This window comes from Bombina bombina, chromosome 5 (genome assembly GCF_027579735.1).
Source record: "Bombina bombina isolate aBomBom1 chromosome 5, aBomBom1.pri, whole genome shotgun sequence".
In the NCBI taxonomy this organism is placed as follows: domain Eukaryota; kingdom Metazoa; phylum Chordata; class Amphibia; order Anura; family Bombinatoridae; genus Bombina; species Bombina bombina.
Genome location: NC_069503.1, coordinates 605,591,631 through 605,602,801, shown reverse-complemented (window position 1 = coordinate 605,602,801; position 11,171 = coordinate 605,591,631). Strand labels below are relative to the sequence as shown.

Below are 11,171 nucleotides of genomic sequence, written 5' to 3'. Positions count from 1 at the left end.
AGGATTAGGACATAAAGAAGGAACAACAATTTCCTGATTAAAATTTCTATCCGAAACCACTTTAGGAAGAAACCCCAAATTAGAAAACATAACCACCTTATCAGCATGAAAGATAAGGTAAGGCAAATCACACTGCAAAGTCGAGCGTTCTGAGACTCTCCAAGCAGAAGACATAGCAATAAGAAACAAAACCTTCCAAGATAACAACTTAATATCTATGGAATGCAATGACTCAAACGGAGCCTGCTGCAAAACTTTAAGAACAAGATTAAGGCTCCAAGGAGGAGCAACAGATTTAAACACGCCTGATTCTGACCAGGTCCTGACAAAAAAGATTGAACATCTGGCACATCCGCCAGACAGCTAGTGGTAACAGAAAAACATAATGCAGAAATCTGACCATTCAGAGAACTGACTGACATAACCTTCTCCAGACCTCCTGGAGAAAGGACAAGATCCTAGGAATCCTTACCTTACTCCAAGAGTAGCCCTTGAATTCATACCAATAAAAGGTATTAACGCCATACCTTATGGAAAATCTTTCTAGTAACAAGATTGCAAGCCTGGATCATGGTCTCAATGACCAACTCAGAAAAACCACGCTTAGACAGAACTAAGCGTTCAATCACCAAGCAGTCAGCATCAGAGAAACAAGATATGGATGAAAGAATGGACCCCGAGTTAGAAGGTCCTTCCTCAGGGGCAACCTCCAAAGTGGAAGAAATTACATCTTCACTAGGTCTGCATACCAGATCCCGCGAGGCTTTTGCAGGAGCTCTTAAATTACCGATGCTCTCTCCTGTTAGATACGAGCAATGACTTGTGGAAGGAGAGCAAACAGAGGGAACAGGTATGCTAGACTGAAATCCCAAAGGAACCGCCAGCACACCTATCAGGGCGGAATGCAGATCTCTTGACCTTGAACCGTACCTTGGAAGTTTGGCGTTCTACCGAGACGCCATCAGATCCGGCACCCCCACTTTGAGGGTTAACCTAGAGAACACCTCCAGATGGAGAACCCACACCTGAGATGAAATGTCAGTCTGCTCAGGAAATCCTCTTCCCAGTTAGCTACTCCTGGAATGTGGATAGTAGATTAACAACAATTGTGGGCTTCCGTCCACTGAATATCCGAGTCACCTCCTTCAAGGCTAAGGAAAAGAGTTCCTCCCTGGTGGTTGATGAAAGCTACTGAATTGATGTTGCCCGACTGGAACCTGATAAAGCGAGCCAAGGACAACTGAGGCCAAGCCATCAGGGCATTGGAAATCGCTCTCCACTGCAAAATGACTGAGCATGCAAAACTGCAGAGCTCTCCACTGGAATCTAACAAAGAGAATGATGTCCATAGAAGCGACCATTAGACCGATTACCTCCAAAGATGGAGCAACTGATTGCCAAACAGTAGACTGCAGAGAGAGGAAATAGGGAAGAATATTGGATTTACTGACCTCTGTCAGAAAAAAACAAAATTTATTTCTCTTGTGGTGTATCCAGTCCACGGATTCATCCATTACTTGTGGGATATTCTCCTTCCCAACAGGAAGCTGCAAGAGGATCACCCACAGCAGAGCTGTCTATATAGCTCCTCCCCTAACTGCCACCTCCCAGTCATTCGACCGAAGACAAGCAAGAGAAAGGAGAAACTATAGGGTGCAGTGGTGACTGTAGTTTAAAAATTAAAAAACACCTGCCTTAAAATGACAGGGTGGGCCGTGGACAGGATACACCACAAGAGAAATAAATTTATCAGGTAAGCATAAATTTTGTTTTCTCTTGTAAGGTGTATCCAGTCCACGGATTCATCCATTACTTGTGGCATACCAATACCAAAGCTATAGGACACGGATGAAGGGAGGGACAAGGCAGGCGCTTAAACGGAAGGCACCACTGCCTGTAAGACCTTTCTCCCAAAAATAGCCTCCGAAGAAGCAAAAAGTATCAAATTTGTAGAATTTAGAAAAAGTATGAAGCGAAGACCAAGTCGCCGCCTTACAAATCTGTTCAACAGAAGCCTCATTCTTAAAATCCCATGTGGAAGCTACCGCTCTAGTGGAATGAGCTGTATTTCTTTCAGGAGGCTGCTGGCCAGCAGTCTCATAAGTTAAGCGGATTATACTTCTTAGCCAAAAAGAAAAGTTGCCGAAGCCTTTTGGCCTCTCCTCTGTCCAGAGTAGACCACAAACAAAGCAGATGTTTGACGACAAACCTTCGTAGCTTGTAAATAAAATTTTAAAGCACGAACCACATCAAGATTGTGTAAAAGACGTTCCTTCTTTGAAGGATTAGGACATAGTGAAGGAACAACAATTTCCTGATTGATATTTTTATTAGATACCACCTTAGGAAGAAAACCAGGTTTGGTACGTAACACTATCTTATCTGCATGGAAAATGAGATAAGGGGAATCACATTGTAAAGCAGATAACTCTGAAACTCTTCGAGCCGAGGAGATAGCTACTAAAAACAGAACTTTCCAAGATAAAAGTTTAATATCTATGAAATGCAAAGGTTCAAACTGAACCCCTTGCAGAACCTTAAGAACCAAATTTAAACTCCATGGCGGAGCAACAGGTTTAAACACAGGCTTTATTCTAACTAAAGCCTGACAAAACGCATGAACATCTGGAGTATCAGCCAGACGCTTGTGCAAAAGAATAGACAGAGCAGAAATCTGTCCCTTTAAGGAACTAGCTGACAATCCCTTCTCCAATCCTTCTTGGAGAAAAGATAATATCCTAGGAATCCTTACCTTACTCCATGAGTAACCTTTGGATTCACACCAATGATCCCAAGCATGATCCCATTCGTTTGTTAAATCACTGTAATCAGGCTTACCTTAAATATATCAGGCACTGTCAGCATTTTCTAGACCTTATCTCTCTAGAAAAAAATATACTGAACATACTTCAGAGCAGTTAATTCTGCAGGCCAGGTAAAAACAGTACAACGCCTGTACCATTTAAAAATAAACTTTTGATTGAAGATAAACTACACTAAATCACCACATATCTCTTGATACTTCCTTTCTTGTCGAGAGCTGCAAGAGAATGACTGGGAGTGGCAGTTAGGGGAGGAGCTATATAGACAGCTCTGCTGTGGGTGTCCTCTTGTAGCTTCCTGTTGGGAAGGAGAATATCCCACAAGTAATGGATGAATCCGTGGACTGGATACACCTTACAAGAGAGAAACCTCTATGACTAAGCATTAAGCGTTCAATTTTCATACCTACAAATTTAATGATTTGAGATCCTGATGGAAAAACGGACCTTGAGACAGAAGGTCCGACCTTAATGGCAGTGGCCATGGTTGGCAACTGGACATCCGAACAAGATCCACATACCAAAACCTGTGAGGCCATGCTGGAGCCACCAGCAGCACAAACAATTGCTCCATGATGATTTTGGAGATCACTCTTGGAAGAAGAACTAAAGGCGGGAAAATATAAGCAGGTTGATAACACCAAGGAAGTGTCAACGCATCCACTGCTTCTGCCTGAGGATCCTTGGACCTGGACAGGTACCTGGGAAGTTTCTTGTTTAGATGAGAAGGCATCAGATCTATTTCTGGAAGACCCCACATCTGAACAACCTGAGAAAACACATCTGGATGGAGAGACCACTCCCCCGGATGTAAAGTCTGACGGCTGAGATAATCCGCTTCCCAATTGTCTATACATGGGATATGAACAGCAGAAATTAGACAGGAGCTGGATTCCGCCCAAGCAAGTATCCGGGATACTTCTTTCATAGCTTGGGGACTGTGAGTCCCACCCTGATGATTGACATATGCCACAGATTTGATATTGTCTGTCAGAAAACAAATGAACGGTTCTCTCTTCAACAGGCCAAATCTGAAGAGCCCTCAAAATCGCACAGGGCTCCAAAAGATTGATTGGTAATCTCGCCTCCAGAGATTTTCAAACCCCTTGTGCTGTCAGAGATCCCCAAACAGCTCCCCAACCTGAAAGACTTGCATCTGTTAGGGACAGAGTCAAGGACACTGAATCTATCTGGAAACCTAAAAAGGTGACCCTTGTCTGAGGAATCAAAGAACTTTTTGGTAAATTGATCCTCCAACCATGTCTTTGAAGAAACAACACTAGTTGATTTGTGTGAGATTCTGCAGAACGTAAAGACTGAGCTATAGTACCAAGATATTGTCCAAATAAGGAAACACCGCAATACCCCGCTCTCTGATTACAGAGAGTAGGGCACCGAGAACCTTTGAAAAGATTCTTGGAGCTGTCGCTAGGCCAAAAGGAAGAGCGACAAATTGGTAATGCTTGTCTAGAAAAGAGAATCTCAGAAACTAAGTACCAAAGCACTTAGCTTTGGTAGAACTGTTATCAGGTAGCAATGTTCCAACAGTGATTTCTGAGACAGGATCAGATTGAGACATCTTGCAAATGTAAGAGAAAAAAAAAACATATAAAGCAAAATTATCAATTTCCTTATATGGCTGTTTCAGGAATGGGGAAAAATGCAAACAGCATAGCCCTCTGATAGACAAAAAAGGCAAGAGGCATATAGGAATGGGGTTTTAAATAATGAAAATATTTGGTGCCAAGTATGTGCCCCCCCCCTATATTTTGTTTCTAGAGTTGCCACTGACGTGGACACAGCTAGACCCCAATCCTTGCTTGCAGGGAAAAATACCCATAAAAGGACAAAATATCTTCAGACACCAACTTTGCACAACCTCCATTGACAGAGGCAAAGAGAATGACTGGGGATTATGGGTAAGGAAAGTTACACTTAACAGCTTTTCTGGGGTGCTCTTTGTCTCCTCCTGCTGGCCATGAGTTGAATATCCCACTAGTAATTGGAATGACGTTGTGGACTCTCCATGTCATAGGAAAACAGAATTTATGTTTACCTGATTAAATTACTTTCTCCAACGGTGTGTCCGGTCCACGGCGTCATCCTTACTTGTGGGATATTCTCTTCCCCAACAGGAAATGGCAAAGAGCCCAGCAAAGCTGGTCACATGATCCCTCCTAGGCTCCGCCTACCCCAGTCATTCGACCGACGTTAAGGAGGAATATTTACATAGGAGAAACCATATGGTACCGTGGTGACTGTATTTAAAGAAAATAAATTATCAGACCTGATTAAAAAACCAGGGCGGGCCGTGGACCGGACACACCGTTGGAGAAAGTAATTATCAGGTAAACATAAATTCTGTTTTCTCCAACATAGGTGTGTCCGGTCCACGGCGTCATCCTTACTTGTGGGAACCAATACCAAAGCTTAGGACACGGATGAAGGGAGGGAGCAAATCAGGTCACCTAAACGGAAGGCACCACGGCTTGCAAAACCTTTCTCCCAAAAATAGCCTCAGAAGAAGCAAAAGTATCAAACTTGTAAAATTTGGTAAAAGTGTGCAGTGAAGACCAAGTCGCTGCCCTACATATCTGATCAACAGAAGCCTCGTTCTTGAAGGCCCATGTGGAAGCCACAGCCCTAGTGGAATGAGCTGTGATTCTTTCGGGAGGCTGCCGTCCGGCAGTCTCGTAAGCCAATCTGATGATGCTTTTAATCCAAAAAGAGAGAGAGGTAGAAGTTGCTTTTTGACCTCTCCTTTTACCGGAATAAACAACAAACAAGGAAGATGTTTGTCTAAAATCCTTTGTAGCATCTAAATAGAATTTTAGAGCGCGAACAACATCCAAATTGTGCAACAAACGTTCCTTCTTTGAAACTGGTTTCGGACACAGAGAAGGTACGATAATCTCCTGGTTAATGTTTTTGTTAGAAACAACTTTTGGAAGAAAACCAGGTTTAGTACGTAAAACCACCTTATCTGCATGGAACACCAGATAAGGAGGAGAACACTGCAGAGCAGATAATTCTGAAACTCTTCTGGCAGAAGAAATTGCAACTAAAAACAAAACTTTCCAAGATAATAATTTAATATCAACGGAATGCAAGGGTTCAAACGGAACCCCCTGAAGAACTGAAAGAACTAAATTGAGACTCCAAGGAGGAGTCAAAGGTTTGTAAACAGGCTTAATTCTAACCAGAGCCTGAACAAAGGCTTGAACATCTGGCACAGCAGCCAGTTTTTTGTGAAGTAACACCGACAAGGCAGAAATCTGTCCCTTCAGGGAACTTGCAGATAATCCTTTTTCCAATCCTTCTTGAAGGAAGGATAGAATCCTAGGAATCTTAACCTTGTCCCAAGGGAATCCTTTAGATTCACACCAACAGATATATTTTTTCCAAATTTTGTGGTAAATCTTTCTAGTTACAGGCTTTCTGGCCTGAACAAGAGTATCGATAACAGAATCTGAGAAACCTCGCTTCGATAAAATCAAGCGTTCAATCTCCAAGCAGTCAGCTGGAGTGAAACCAGATTCGGATGTTCGAACGGACCCTGAACAAGAAGGTCTCGTCTCAAAGGTAGCTTCCAAGGTGGAGCCGATGACATATTCACCAGATCTGCATACCAAGTCCTGCGTGGCCACGCAGGAGCTATCAAGATCACCGACGCCCTCTCCTGATTGATCCTGGCTACCAGCCTGGGGATGAGAGGAAATGGCGGGAACACATAAGCTAGTTTGAAGGTCCAAGGTGCTACTAGTGCATCCACTAGAGCCGCCTTGGGATCCCTGGATCTGGACCCGTAGCAAGGAACTTTGAAGTTCTGACGAGAGGCCATCAGATCCATGTCTGGAATGCCCCCACAGCTGAGTGACTTGGGCAAAGATTTCCGGATGAAGTTCCCACTCCCCCGGATGCAATGTCTGACGACTCAGAAAATCCGCTTCCCAATTTTCCACTCCTGGGATGTGGATAGCAGACAGGTGGCAGGAGTGAGACCTCCGCCCATAGAATGATTTTGGTCACTTCTTCCATCGCTAGGGAACTCCTTGTTCCCCCCTGATGGTTGATGTACGCAACAGTTGTCATGTTGTCTGATTGAAACCGTATGAACTTGGCCCTCGCTAGCTGAGGCCAAGCCTTGAGAGCATTGAATATCGCTCTCAGTTCCAGAATATTTATCGGTAGAAGAGACTCTTCCCGAGACCAAAGACCCTGAGCTTTCAGGGATCCCCAGACCGCGCCCCAGCCCATCAGACTGGCGTCGGTCGTGACAATGACCCACTCTGGTCTGCGGAATGTCATCCCTTGTGACAGGTTGTCCAGGGACAGCCACCAACGGAGTGAGTCTCTGGTCCTCTGATTTACTTGTATCTTCGGAGACAAGTCTGTATAGTCCCCATTCCACTGACTGAGCATGCACAGTTGTAATGGTCTTAGATGAATGCGCGCAAAAGGAACTATGTCCATTGCCGCTACCATCAACCCGATCACTTCCATGCACTGAGCTATGGAAGGAAGAGGAACGGAATGAAGTATCCGACAAGAGTCTAGAAGTTTTGTTTTTCTGGCCTCTGTTAGAAAAATCCTCATTTCTAAGGAGTCTATAATTGTTCCCAAGAAGGGAACCCTTGTTGACGGGGATAGAGAACTCTTTTCCACGTTCACTTTCCATCCGTGAGATCTGAGAAAGGCCAGGACGATGTCCGTGTGAGCCTTTGCTTGAGGAAGGGACGACGCTTGAATCAGAATGTCGTCCAAGTAAGGTACTACAGCAATGCCCCTTGGTCTTAGCACAGCTAGAAGGGACCCTAGTACCTTTGTGAAAATCCTTGGAGCAGTGGCTAATCCGAAAGGAAGCGCCATGAACTGGTAATGTTTGTCCAGGAATGCGAACCTTAGGAACCGATGATGTTCCTTGTGGATAGGAATATGTAGATACGCATCCTTTAAATCCACCGTGGTCATGAATTGACCTTCCTGGATGGAAGGAAGAATAGTTCGAATGGTTTCCATCTTGAACGATGGAACCTTGAGAAACTTGTTTAAGATCTTGAGATCTAAGATTGGTCTGAACGTTCCCTCTTTTTTGGGAACTATGAACAGATTGGAGTAGAACCCCATCCCTTGTTCTCTTAATGGAACAGGATGAATCACTCCCATTTTTAACAGGTCTTCTACACAATGTAAGAATGCCTGTCTTTTTATGTGGTCTGAAGACAACTGAGACCTGTGGAACCTCCCCCTTGGGGGAAGTCCCTTGAATTCCAGAAGATAACCTTGGGAGACTATTTCTAGCGCCCAAGGATCCAGAACATCTCTTGCCCAAGCCTGAGCGAAGAGAGAGAGTCTGCCCCCCACCAGATCCGGTCCCGGATCGGGGGCCAACATTTCATGCAGTCTTGGTAGCAGTGGCAGGTTTCTTGGCCTGCTTTCCCTTGTTCCAGCCTTGCATTGGTCTCCAAGCTGGCTTGGCTTGAGAAGTATTACCCTCTTGCTTAGAGGACGTAGCACCTTGGGCTGGTCCGTTTCTACGAAAGGGACTAAAATTAGGTTTATTTTTTGCCTTGAAAGGCCGATCCTGAGGAAGGGCGTGGCCCTTACCCCCAGTGATATCAGAGATAATCTCTTTCAAGTCAGGGCCAAACAGCGTTTTCCCCTTGAAAGGAATGTTAAGTAGCTTGTTCTTGGAAGACGCATCAGCCGACCAAGATTTCAACCAAAGCGCTCTGCGCGCCACAATAGCAAACCCAGAATTCTTAGCCGCTAACCTAGCCAATTGCAAAGTGGCGTCTAGGGTGAAAGAATTAGCCAATTTGAGAGCATTGATTCTGTCCATAATCTCCTCATAAGGAGGAGAATCACTATCGACCGCCTTTATCAGCTCATCGAACCAGAAACATGCGGCTGTAGCGACAGGGACAATGCATGAAATTGGTTGTAGAAGGTAACCCTGCTGAACAAACATCTTTTTAAGCAAACCTTCTAATTTTTTATCCATAGGATCTTTGAAAGCACAACTATCCTCTATGGGTATAGTGGTGCGTTTGTTTAAAGTGGAAACCGCTCCCTCGACCTTGGGGACTGTCTGCCATAAGTCCTTTCTGGGGTCGACCATAGGAAACAATTTTTTAAATATGGGGGGAGGGACGAAAGGAATACCGGGCCTTTCCCATTCTTTATTAACAATGTCCGCCACCCCGCTTGGGTATAGGAAAAGCTTCTGGAGCCCCGGCACCTCTAGGAACTTGTCCATTTTACATAGTTTCTCTGGGATGACCAACTTGTCACAATCATCCAGAGTGGATAATACCTCCTTAAGCAAAATGCGGAGATGTTCCAACTTAAATTTAAATGCAATCACATCAGGTTCAGCCTGTTGAGAAATGTTCCCTGAATCAGTAATTTCTCCCTCAGACAAAACCTCCCTGGCCCCATCAGACTGGGTTAGGGGCCCTTCAGAGATATTAATATCAGCGTTGTCATGCTCTTCAGTATCTAAAACAGAGCAGCCGCGCTTACGCTGACAAGTGTTCATTTTGGCTAAAATGTTTTTGACAGAATTATCCATTACAGCCGTTAATTGTTGCATAGTAAGGAGTATTGGCGCGCTAGATGTACTAGGGGCCTCCTGAGTGGGCAAGACTCGTGTAGACGAAGGAGGGAATGATGCAGTACCATGCTTACTCCCCTCACTTGAGGAATCATCTTGGGCATCATTGTCATTATCACATAAATCACATTTATTTAAATGAATAGGAATTCTGGCTTCCCCACATTCAGAACACAGTCTATCTGGTAGTTCAGACATGTTAAACAGGCATAAACTTGATAACAAAGTACAAAAACGTTTTAAAATAAAACCGTTACTGTCACTTTAATTTTAAACTGAACACACTTTATTACTGCAATTGCGAAAAAACATGAAGGAATTGTGCAAAATTCACCAAATTTTCACCACAGTGTCTTAAAGCCTTAAAAGTATTGCACACCAAATTTGGAAGCTTTAACCCTTAAAATAACGGGAACCGGAGCCGTTTTAAACTTTAACCCCTTTACAGTCCCTGGTATCTGCTTTGCTGAGACCCAACCAAGCCCAAAGGGGAATACGATACCAAATGACGCCTTCAGAAAGTCTTTTCTAAGTATCAGAGCTCCTCTCACATGCGACTGCATGCCATGCCTCTCAAAAACAAGTGCGCCACACCGGCGCGAAAATGAGGCTCTGCTTATGCTTTGGGAAAGCCCCTAAGGAATAAGGTGTCTAATACAGTGCCTGCCGATATTATTATATCAAAATACCCAGATAAAATGATTCCTCAAGGCTAAATATGTGTTAATAATGAATCGATTTAGCCCAGAAAAAGTCTACAGTCTTAATAAGCCCTTGTGAAGCCCTTATTTACGATCGTAATAAACATGGCTTACCGGATCCCATAGGGAAAAATGACAGCTTCCAGCATTACATCGTCTTGTTAGAATGTGTCATACCTCAAGCAGCAAGAGACTGCACACTGTTCCCCCAACTGAAGTTAATTGCTCTCAACAGTCCTGTGTGGAACAGCCATGGATTTTAGTTACGGTTGCTAAAATCATTTTCCTCATACAAACAGAAATCTTCATCTCTTTTCTGTTTCTGAGTAAATAGTACATACCAGCACTATTTCAAAATAACAAACTCTTGATTGAATAATAAAAACTACAGTTAAACACTAAAAAACTCTAAGCCATCTCCGTGGAGATGTTGCCTGTACAACGGCAAAGAGAATGACTGGGGTAGGCGGAGCCTAGGAGGGATCATGTGACCAGCTTTGCTGGGCTCTTTGCCATTTCCTGTTGGGGAAGAGAATATCCCACAAGTAAGGATGACGCCGTGGACCGGACACACCTATGTTGGAGAAATAAAGATGGATTTTTTTCCGCCTGAAGCTCTCAAGTCTATTTTTTAGATTTCCTCTACTCAGTATCTCTACTGGCTTTATACATATGGGGGGGGGGGAGAACAAATTTAGAGGACATGTAATGAATATAATGAAGGATTGGAAATTAGACTCTTGCAGCCTTGCCTAGTGACTAGAAGAATTAGGTTAAAGCATTCATCTGAGCTTCCATCCACCATGGTGTCACAATCATCAACAAATAATAAAAGGAAATCTTCAACGCCATCTGTAATAAATAAAATAAAAGCAACATCCCCAGAACCAAACCTGTGTACTTAAATGTATGAAAGGGTTTACATTTGAGACAAAAAGAGTTAGGCCATTACCATTTAAGGTCAAATTGTAAAAAAGCACAGCAAAGAATGTATTCACTAAAATAGGTTTCAATTCAAGTTCAAACATAGTC

General features: G+C 43.6%; 1 protein-coding gene across 1 annotated transcript in view; it reads right to left on the bottom strand.

Annotated features, from left to right (window-relative positions):
- CDK13 (cyclin dependent kinase 13) overlaps nt 1-11,171 on the bottom strand; it is a 215,078-nt gene that overhangs the window by 26,328 nt on the left and 177,579 nt on the right. The gene's annotated exons all lie outside the window — the stretch shown is intronic.